At 35.4% G+C, this 10,000-nt stretch overlaps 1 protein-coding gene and 1 long non-coding RNA gene across 2 annotated transcripts in view; one reads left to right on the forward strand and one right to left on the reverse strand.

Annotated features, from left to right (window-relative positions):
• LOC136831497 (5-hydroxytryptamine receptor-like) overlaps positions 1–923 on the reverse strand; it is a 239,806-nt gene extending 238,883 nt beyond the window's left edge. The window contains 1 exon segment of the mRNA XM_067092018.1: positions 858–923. The gene's annotated coding sequence lies outside the window, so the exon portion shown is untranslated.
• Positions 1–10,000, forward strand: part of LOC136831498 (uncharacterized) — a 243,293-nt gene that overhangs the window by 176,648 nt on the left and 56,645 nt on the right. The gene's annotated exons all lie outside the window — the stretch shown is intronic.

Raw genomic sequence — 10,000 nt, forward strand, 5'->3', positions numbered from 1 at the left:
TACCCCATACAAAATGGGAATAAAAACACGTTAAAAGAAGAAGAAGATATATATATATATATATATATATATATATATATATATATATATATATATATATATATATATATATATATATATATATATATATATATATATATATATATATATATATATTCTCGTGTGAGTCTGTAAATTTACAAGCGCCTCCCAAAGTGCAAAATTATAAAGCCCAAGGAAATTTATATTCTGCTCATCAGCAGTATGAATTCTTCGCTCAGTGTTTTCCTGAGCGTAATTGGACTATGTATTTTTGCCGCCCTTCAACTTTATTATTTATTTTAGATGCGTAAATTTTTAAGGCGTGCCAATTACCCTTTCTAATTGGTGTATTTTTCGGGAACAAGATTCTCTTCTCTCTCTCTCTCTCTCTCTCTCTCTCTCTCTCTCTCTCTCTCTCTCTCTCTCTCTCTCTCTCTATGTCGTTGGTAGGATGGGGGGGGGAGTTCCTTCATATTTCGCCCAATTACAGGAGGAAGAGGAGGAGGAGGAGAAGGAAGAGAATGGAAGAGGGGTACGGAAATGAGGGGGGGGAGGAGGAAAGGAGGAGGAGGAGGATGAGGAGGGGGAGGAGGAAGAGGAGGAGGAGGAGGAGGGGGAGGAGGAGGAGGAGGAGGCAGTCGTCCTCCTCATGAACAGACTATCATTCTCATAAGTTTAAATTAAATAGTATCTTCAGTCTTTAATAGATTATTATTACCACCAGTAATACCATTATTATTATTATTATTATTATTATTATTATTATTATTATTATTATTATTATTATTATTATTATTATTATTATTATTGTCGAGGATAATATCATTTCTACTTACCACCAGACTTCAAAAGATCCTCCAGTGGGCGACGTCCTGGGGCCATTTATCGTCTACACGCCAACTGCAAAAAAAAAAATTTTTTTTTTTCATTTTAATAGTAAATGCGTACACGAAAAATAAAGAAAACTATTTTTTTGGTCAAGGTTACCAGGCAACACCCAAATAACCGACGAGAGAGAGAGAGAGAGAGAGAGAGAGAGAGAGAGAGAGAGAGAGAATAGTACCATGTGAATACTTATTTTTGCATGTCAAGAGCATAATATATTGTATACATGCTACTTTCAGAAAATCTTCCTATATTTTCATGTAGCCTACTAAGGTTTTTACGTGAGCAGCCTTCTAATTAACGTGATTAACGAACCATAAAAATTTTACTTTCTCCTAATGACTGATAAACCTATGAGTTGGGAGTTACTATAGTGCTGTAACAATTACATAAGATACATGTTACAATCAGACCCATTTCAAAAACAGCCAAAATTTGCATGGTACAGAAAATACCAGAAATTATGTGAATAATATAAACAGAACTCATTTCAGAATACTGACAAACAATATAGAAAGCGCCATGCACAAGAGGATACAAAGAAAAAGAAAAAGACAGTGAACCAATAATGATTATTTCATAAATTAATCTTTGTCTTAATTTATGAGATTAAATCATGATTATTCCCTGGTTTTTTGTTCTTATTTAAATCTTCAGCTGAAAACTCTTATGGACAGAGTCAACAGACTAGATAAACCCAAGAAGGGTCCAGAGTGAAATCAGTCTGCAAAGAGAGACAGATTATAGGAAAAGGTAATAAATAATTATATTGATGGACTAAAAAATATTCATATTCATATTTTCGGGAGTCACCACCACTGCCAAAAGCCGAGGCAAGTCACCGAAAGACCAGAGACCTCGCATGCATAATAATACATTCTGGAACCGCTTCTATTTATCTCGAACTAGTCCTTCGCATCTCAGGAGCAAAATCTTCACTATTTAGATCTTCCCCATAGGGGGGCTAGTGCCGTCAGTGCACCTCACGCGGTGCACTGTAGGCATTACTTACGGTTCTTTGCAGCGTCCCTTCGGCCCCTAGCTGCAACCCCTTTCATTCATTTTACTGTACCTCCATTCGTATTTTCTTTCTTCCATCTTGCTGTCCACCCGCTCCTAACAATTGTTTCATAGTGCAACTGTCAAACCTTCTTGCTGTCAATTTTAGTTTCAGAGCTGAATGAGACATAGGTCCCAGGCCTAATTTCTATGTTCTATTTGATTCTATTCTAAGGTAGGATGAGGCTTACATGGTTTATTTCTAAAAGACTTTTTATAAATCGAAATTGTTGGAATCTCTTATTACCGTTTCTTTGTAAGGGGAGAAGGCGTATGGATGGTGTAAATGTCTATAAAACAGACGTATGTGTGTATGTTTTTAAGCCTATTGAAAGCTAATTACTTTTATTTCACTTTTATAGTATCAATGTTATATTTGAACTCTTTTATTTTTATAGAGTATTTTTTATTCAGAAACCTTTATTAGCTTTTTGAAAAGAAAGCTATTGTGTCCGTTTTGTCTGTCCGTCCGCATTTTTTATTTCCGCACTCAGATCTTAAAAACTACTGAGGCTAGAGGCCTACAAATTGGTATGTTGATCATCCACCCTCCACTCATCAAACATACCAAATTGCAGCCCTCTAACCTCAGTAGTTTTCATTTTATTTTAGGTTAAAGTTAGCCGTAATCGTGCTTCTGGCAACGATATAGGATAGGGCACCATTGGGCCGTGGTTAAAGTTTCATGGGCCGCGGCTTTTATACCGAGACTACCGAAAGATTGATATATTTTCGGTTGCCTTGATTATACGCTGTACAGAAAACTCGATTGCGCTGAAGAAATTCCGGCTCATTTTTTACTTGTTTATCGTTGTCTCCAGTATTGAATTAACGATCCCAGTTTTTTACCAATTTCCCAAATTTTCTCTTCCTCTCACCCATCACATTTATACCTTCCTTATCAAGCCTTCCTCTCCTTTTTTTTTTGTCCTCTCTTATCCCCACTGACTCCTCCCTCCTGCTCCTCCTCCTCCTCTTCCTTCGCCTTCCTCGTTCCCAAAAATATCAGGGAGCTTATTATCTCCCGGGAGAAAATCCTGTCGCTTTGAAAAATGTAAGCGTCTGATTTAAAACGGAGGTCAGGGCTATTTCCCATCCCGGCTTCCTGTTTATCGCACCTGCCGCCAGATGGCCCTGGGGGCGATTGCTTGTCGCAGTTATCGGTAATATCGAGAAGGCATTTTGCTTTCAAGATTATTGACTTCTCCTGACGGCCTTATCAGTGCTTGCAGTAAAAATGGAAAGTTTGCCGGGGAAGGAAATTCTTTGGCCAGGAGACGCCAAGAATGATCTTAGATTGCTGTTGGATTTTACAACTGGGTATGTGTTTGTGTGTGTGAGACGGTGTGCGTATGAATTGGTTTATATATATATATATATATGTATATATATATATATATATATATATATATATATATATATATATATATATATATATATATATATATATATATATATATACATGGGAGTATTTATATATATATATATATATATATATATATATATATATATATATATATATATATATATATATATATATATATATATGTGTAGAGTATTTATATACATATATATATATATATATATATATATATATATATATATATATATATATATATATATATGTATATATATGTACATATAGATATAATTTTTTACTGTTTTTCACGGGGGCATTTTCCCCCAGAGGGCTTGGTTCCAAAGTGTTAAACTTCTGATCCTCTGCTACTGTAGTCTCTTTGGGGTGAGGTTGCTAGTCCCATGCCCGTATTTAGAAGAATGTAACCCACCACAATTGACTGACCGCTAAATACTCAACTTGCTGAATTCTCAACAGGGACACAACGAGTATAGGACACTAGCACAAAGAAGTCAGGAGTGGACATTAACTAGCTTGATACTCGATCATGAAAGGATTAGAAATGTGGCGTTACATGGAGGTGATTCTAAAAAGGTCAGTTGAAAGGTGGACCAGTGTTCTGCAGAAGTTCTTTCATGTGAAGTGAATGATAAATAAAGGTTAATAAAAAGAGCGTGCAACTCTGAAGTGTTAGGAAAAATGAGGAGGGAAAGGCCCACAACACGCTGAATAGATGCTGTATGAGCATTGGAAATGAGGGTATGACCCCCTAGGGGTGGGTAATGCCGTCAGTGCACCCATGCTGTGCACTGTAGGCATTACTTAAGGTTCTTTGCAGTGTCCTTTCGGTCCCTAGCTGCAACCCCTTTCATTCATTTTATTGTAGCTCCGTTCATATTCTCATTCTTCCATGTCACTTTCCACCTTCTCCTGACAATTGGCTCATAGTGCAACTGCGAGGTTTTCCTTCTGTTACACCTCTCAGACCTTTTTACTGTTAGTTTATGTTTCAGCAGTGAATGACATCATAGATCCCACCCCTTGGCCTTTGGCCTAAATTCTGTATTGTGTTCTATTCTATGAGGGTATTGATATGTATGTATAGTGTATATTTTTAAATATACATTATGTATAAATATAAATTTATTATATTTTACATATATACATATAGTATATTATGTATACAGTATATATATATATATATATATATATATATATATATATATATATATATATATATATATATATATATTATATATATATATATATATATCTATTTAAATATTAGTGTACCTTTTTGTCTGTTAAGCTAAAATCACCAAATTGAAGGTAACCGAGAACGTATAATGCACACAATAAAAATAACAGATGATATGACAACGGCAGATATAGCGAAAAAACTCATGATTCGATCGATCGATCGATCGACAGAAGAGAGAGAGAGAGAGAGAGAGAGAGAGAGAGAGAGAGTAGTCTTTTCTAGGTTGCATTCTCTTGGCAACTATCGAGAGTAGTCTACTTTAAGTCAAATAATGTGTGTGTGTGTGTGTGCGTGCGTGTGTGTGTGTGTGAGACCCAGGCGGCAAATCGAGTGCAACTGGACAAGTGGGGAGCGAAATAGCGCTGACCGGAAATTGACTTCCCCTCTTAATTAATAGCCCGTCAGCCCTACGCCGGGAGGCTGTCACGCGCAGCTATGCCAAGACATTGTGCTCGCCGTTTCTGTCGAAACCTCTTAATAAACGGGTCGAATGGGAAAAAATGTGTGCTCTCGTAATACTGTTTCTTCTGCTGCCACTCTGTCGATAGGCGATCGGGATTATCAGGTGCTTTATGTACACACTCACTCACTCACTCACTCACTCACTCACTCACTCACTCACTCACACACATATATATATATATATATATATATATATATATATATATATATATATATATATATATATATATATATATATATATATATATATATATATATATATATATATATATATTATTACTTTATAACTAGGGAAGGAAATAAAAATGTTAAGATCTGAATGCCCATGTTGTTATATTATTATTTTTATTTTAATATGAAAATTTTTTTCATTTTCTAGTATATTACCTACTGGATATGTATTTATTTTTCGCATGTGTATTTAGCCTGTGGATATGCAGTGAAATTCAATACTGCTGATAGATTACATACCTATTAAATTTCTCTCTCTCTCTCTCTCTCTCTCTCTCTCTCTCTCTCTCTCTCTCTCTCTCTCTCTCTCTCTCTCTCAGTACCAAAAGGATAAATCGATATCGTTGTCCCATATGTGTTTGTTTATAGCAAGCTGACCTTTTGTGCAATGTTTGCAATCTTCTCTCAGAAAATGGTTTTCCGGTGTTGGCATCAAACAAGACATTGATGTAACCTGTATTCCTGTGACATAATCTATTTTCCTATGAGACTTCCTTGCTATTAATAGATAGCCCAAGTGATACGTAAATGGACATCTGTATTCTTGCTTCTTTACAACAATTACACAATACTTTTGTATATAAAAATATCTGTATATAGATAAATGGATGTATGTGTGTGTGTGTGTTTCAGCATGACTCAGAAATGCATTGAGCAATTTCAACCAAACTTAGTACATATGACTCACTATCTGGAAAAGAATACTGTGGGGATAAGACATCACCAGCACCAAAGGGCACCAAAGGGAGTGGGAGTAGGAAGGGCTTCCTGAAACGTGCCTGGTTCTGCCCGTAGACTTTGTAACTAAATAAACTCTGCTGGTTTGTCATACTTCATTTCAGTATACATATGACTTACTATATGGAAAGGAATATTTGTTGGAGGGGGAGGTAAGGCATCATTCACACCAAATGGGGTGGGGTGGGAAGGGGGTGACATTTTAGAATACCCGAAAACGACAAATATTAGTGCCTAATCCATAGTTTTCAAGGTCGCTGAGATGAATAGTGACACTCCCAAATACCCTCTAAGTCCAAGTTCAGACCCAATAGGAAGGGGTGAAAAATAAAATGTCAAAAATGACAGATATTAATGTTTAATCCATAGTTTTCGAGGTCGAAGTCCTTTCAATCCAAGTTCAGCCCCAGATAGCGGTGGGGGTTTAGAAGTGGTGAAATATAAAATGTCACAAATGTTTGGCTGTATAATTGAAACAACTATCTTAACAGAAAAGAGAGAGAGAGAGAGAGAGAGAGAGAGAGAGAGAGAGAGAGAGAGAGAGAGAGAGTGTTTATTGGTTGTCCTTCAGAGTTTTCTGGGGCACCACCGGGTTAGTCAGCTAGTCTGTATTATATTTATATTAGACAGAGGAAGTGAGAGAAGCAGAAAGTATATTATTTTTTTTTACCTTTGAGGTGTACTTATATACAGTTCCCTTTGGGTGTAACTCATTCCTAAGAGAAAGTGGCTGATATTAATGCTTATATGTATGTATATATATATATATATATATATATATATATATATATATATATATATATATATATATATATATATATATATATATATATATATATATACTGTATATATGTATATATATATATATAATATATATATATATATATATATATATATATATATATATATATATATATATATATATATATATATATATATATATATATATATATATATATATATATGTGTGTGTGTGTGTGTAAACAGCTTCTCGTTGGCTCTATCTGTAATTTTTAACACTGGAAATTTTTTTTTCTATGCAGAAATATTGTCTTTCCAGTAATATCAGCGTCATGATATCAGTGCAACATGAATTTAAATTATCAACGATGGCTGCTGGAGAGCTCGGGAAACCTATAGTAGTGTCTGTATACTTCTTAATAATTTTATATAAAATAATTTCATATAAAGCAATCTCTTATAGAATGACAAAACATACTCTCTTTTTGCCTCTGTTTTCGTGAAAGCAACAATCAGACATTTGGGGTGAATGGAGACGTGCCGGATGCGGGGGAGAGGTGAGTGGTAGGCGTTAGGGGGGTGGGGGTGAGATAGAAACAAAGCTCCCCACCCCCCTTTTTTTTTGAGGGCTTATCTCTCGCAAGCAACCGGGCATAGAAGAGAAGAATGGCGATAGTGATCTTCATTCCCCAAAACCGCAAGTCAAGGAGAATATGTTCCTGCTGAGTGCCGCTTCGTATTTCTGAAGTATTGCTTTGTGCTTGCTTGTTGGTGTTGGTGTTTGTGCTTTTGCGTGTGGGTAGATGTAAGAGAGAAGGCGGGCTGAAAAATGTTGGGTTTCTTTATTTTGTGTCATTTTCTCTGGTATGTTTTTTTTTTTATTTCGAAATCTGCGTTTTTATGTGCACTTTGTTCAGTGTTTTGACTAATTTCTCTTCCCACAGGCTGATATGCTTACAGACACACACACACATACATACATACATACAAACGTGTGTGTGTATATATATGTATATATATATATATATATATATATATATATATATATATATATATATATATATATATATATATAGTGTGTCAATATTTGCCACTTGTACACGTCTGACTTTTTTTATTTTCACAGATATCGTTTAAGATCCAGTTTACTATACCTCGGGAAATACTTACAGCCTAGGGGAATTATAATGAAAATGCTTTGTCACTTACCGATTATACATGTTTTGTGTGTGTGTATGTGTGTGTGTGCGCGCGCGCGCGCGTGTGTGTGTACAGATAAAGAGAAAGACAAAGCGAATTTTGTTGCCTGTGTATATTGCATGTCAGCGAGTTTCTTTCGTTTTGTAAATGACACTGAAGGTTGTAGTGTGTACCTGACGCAATACAGAAGTACGGAAAGATGTTGACAGTGAATTTACTACAGAGATATACTACACACCGCGAATGTGGGTAAAGTAGCGTCAGTTGTAGTTTTCTGAAAAAAAAAAAGTTGATGGTGGTTGGTTAGAGATGGGGAGTGCTATTTATCTTGCAAGACGAATGCCCTGTATTCCCTGTAGGGGGTTAGTGCCTTCAGTGCATCTCACGCAGTGCACTGTAGGCATTACCTATGGTTATTTGCAGCGTCCCTTCGGCCCTAGCTGCGGCCCCTTTCATTCATTTTACTGTATCCCCGTTCATGTTCTCTTTCTTCCTTCTTACTTTCCACCCTCTCCTAACAATTGTTTCAACATTATTTTCAGCGCTGAATGGCCTCATAGGTCCCAGCGCTTGGCCTTTGGACTGAATTTTATATCCCAATCCAGTTCCCTGTAAGGCCCATTACAATTAGTTGTTAAAGTCTCAATAGCTTTTGTTGCTGATGAAGTACGATTTTCATACCTGGATGATAGCATACTTTCAGGAATAACTCTCAGTTTCAATTATTCCCATCAATCATGGTCAAGATTTAACTTTAAAGATTTAATATATTGATTACAGGTTTTCTAATACCTTATAACTTTTAAATTCTGTGAAGACTGGCTTTCATAATGGGGGGTAGCTCTCTGTCCGGAACACCTTTCAGATCCAACCCCATGTTTGTGAGTTTGGCTTTTGGTCGAGGTCAAGAATATAGATTGATAACTTTAACCTTCTAGTTAAAGTTTGCCTTAGTCTGAAGACCTTACGGTGCCAGCAAGTAATTTTTTAGTTTTCTGTAAAAGAAAACTAATGTGCCGGCTTTGTCTGTCCGTCCGCACTTTTTCCTGTCCGCACTTTTTCTGTCCGCCCTCAGATCTTAAAAACTATTGAGGCTAGAGGGCTGCAAAGTGGTATGTTGATCATCCACCCTCCAATCATCAAACATACCAAATTGCAGCCCTCTAGCCTCAGTAGTTTTACTTTATTTAAGGATAAATTTAGCCATACTTGTGTATCTGGCAACAATATAGGCCAGGCCACCACCGGTCCGTGGTTAAAGTTTCATGGGCCGCGGCTCATAAGCATTATACCGAGACCAGCGAAAGATTGATCTAATTTCGGTGACCTTGATAATACGATATACAGAAAACTCGATTGCGCCGAAGACACTCCGGCGCGTTTTTACTAGTTTTTATTGAGCAAGATGATGCAGGCATTGCTTCAGTTATTTCTTCTTTAGAACCTGATAATATTCATACAGACAGTATTTTAGAATTTATATTCATAATCTAATTTTTCAACATATATATTTTCATGAGCAAGATAATTCAAGCATTGCTTCACTCATTTCTTCTTTACAATCCGATAAGATTTATAGAGACAATATTTTAGAACTTTTATTGTTAAACTATTTTTTAACATATATATTCTCATTTTCCTAACAATTCTTTTTTAAACGCAGGTAACTGAATATTAAATGAAACGAGTATGAATAAGTGATAAAGACTCTTAGTGAAGTGAGTTTATTTTTAAGAGTACATCTTTTATATCGTGCCTTCACCTCACCTTTTGACTCTAGATTTTGCTAGATGTTTTATATGATCTCAGTTTTGGCTGTATCGTTAAGTTACATACAGCCATTCATCCTTATTGAAGGTGATTATATATATATATATATATATATATATATATATATATATATATATATATATATATATATATATATATAAATAAATACAGATAAATTAGAAAATAAAGTGTTCTATAAATGTAGACAAAACTTTGTTTTACGTTATAGAAAATTCATCGTTATTTTTCTGAATATATAAGCCTCGATGGCT

This window comes from Macrobrachium rosenbergii, chromosome 48, assembly GCF_040412425.1.
Source record: "Macrobrachium rosenbergii isolate ZJJX-2024 chromosome 48, ASM4041242v1, whole genome shotgun sequence".
Classification (NCBI taxonomy): Eukaryota; Metazoa; Arthropoda; class Malacostraca; order Decapoda; family Palaemonidae; genus Macrobrachium; species Macrobrachium rosenbergii.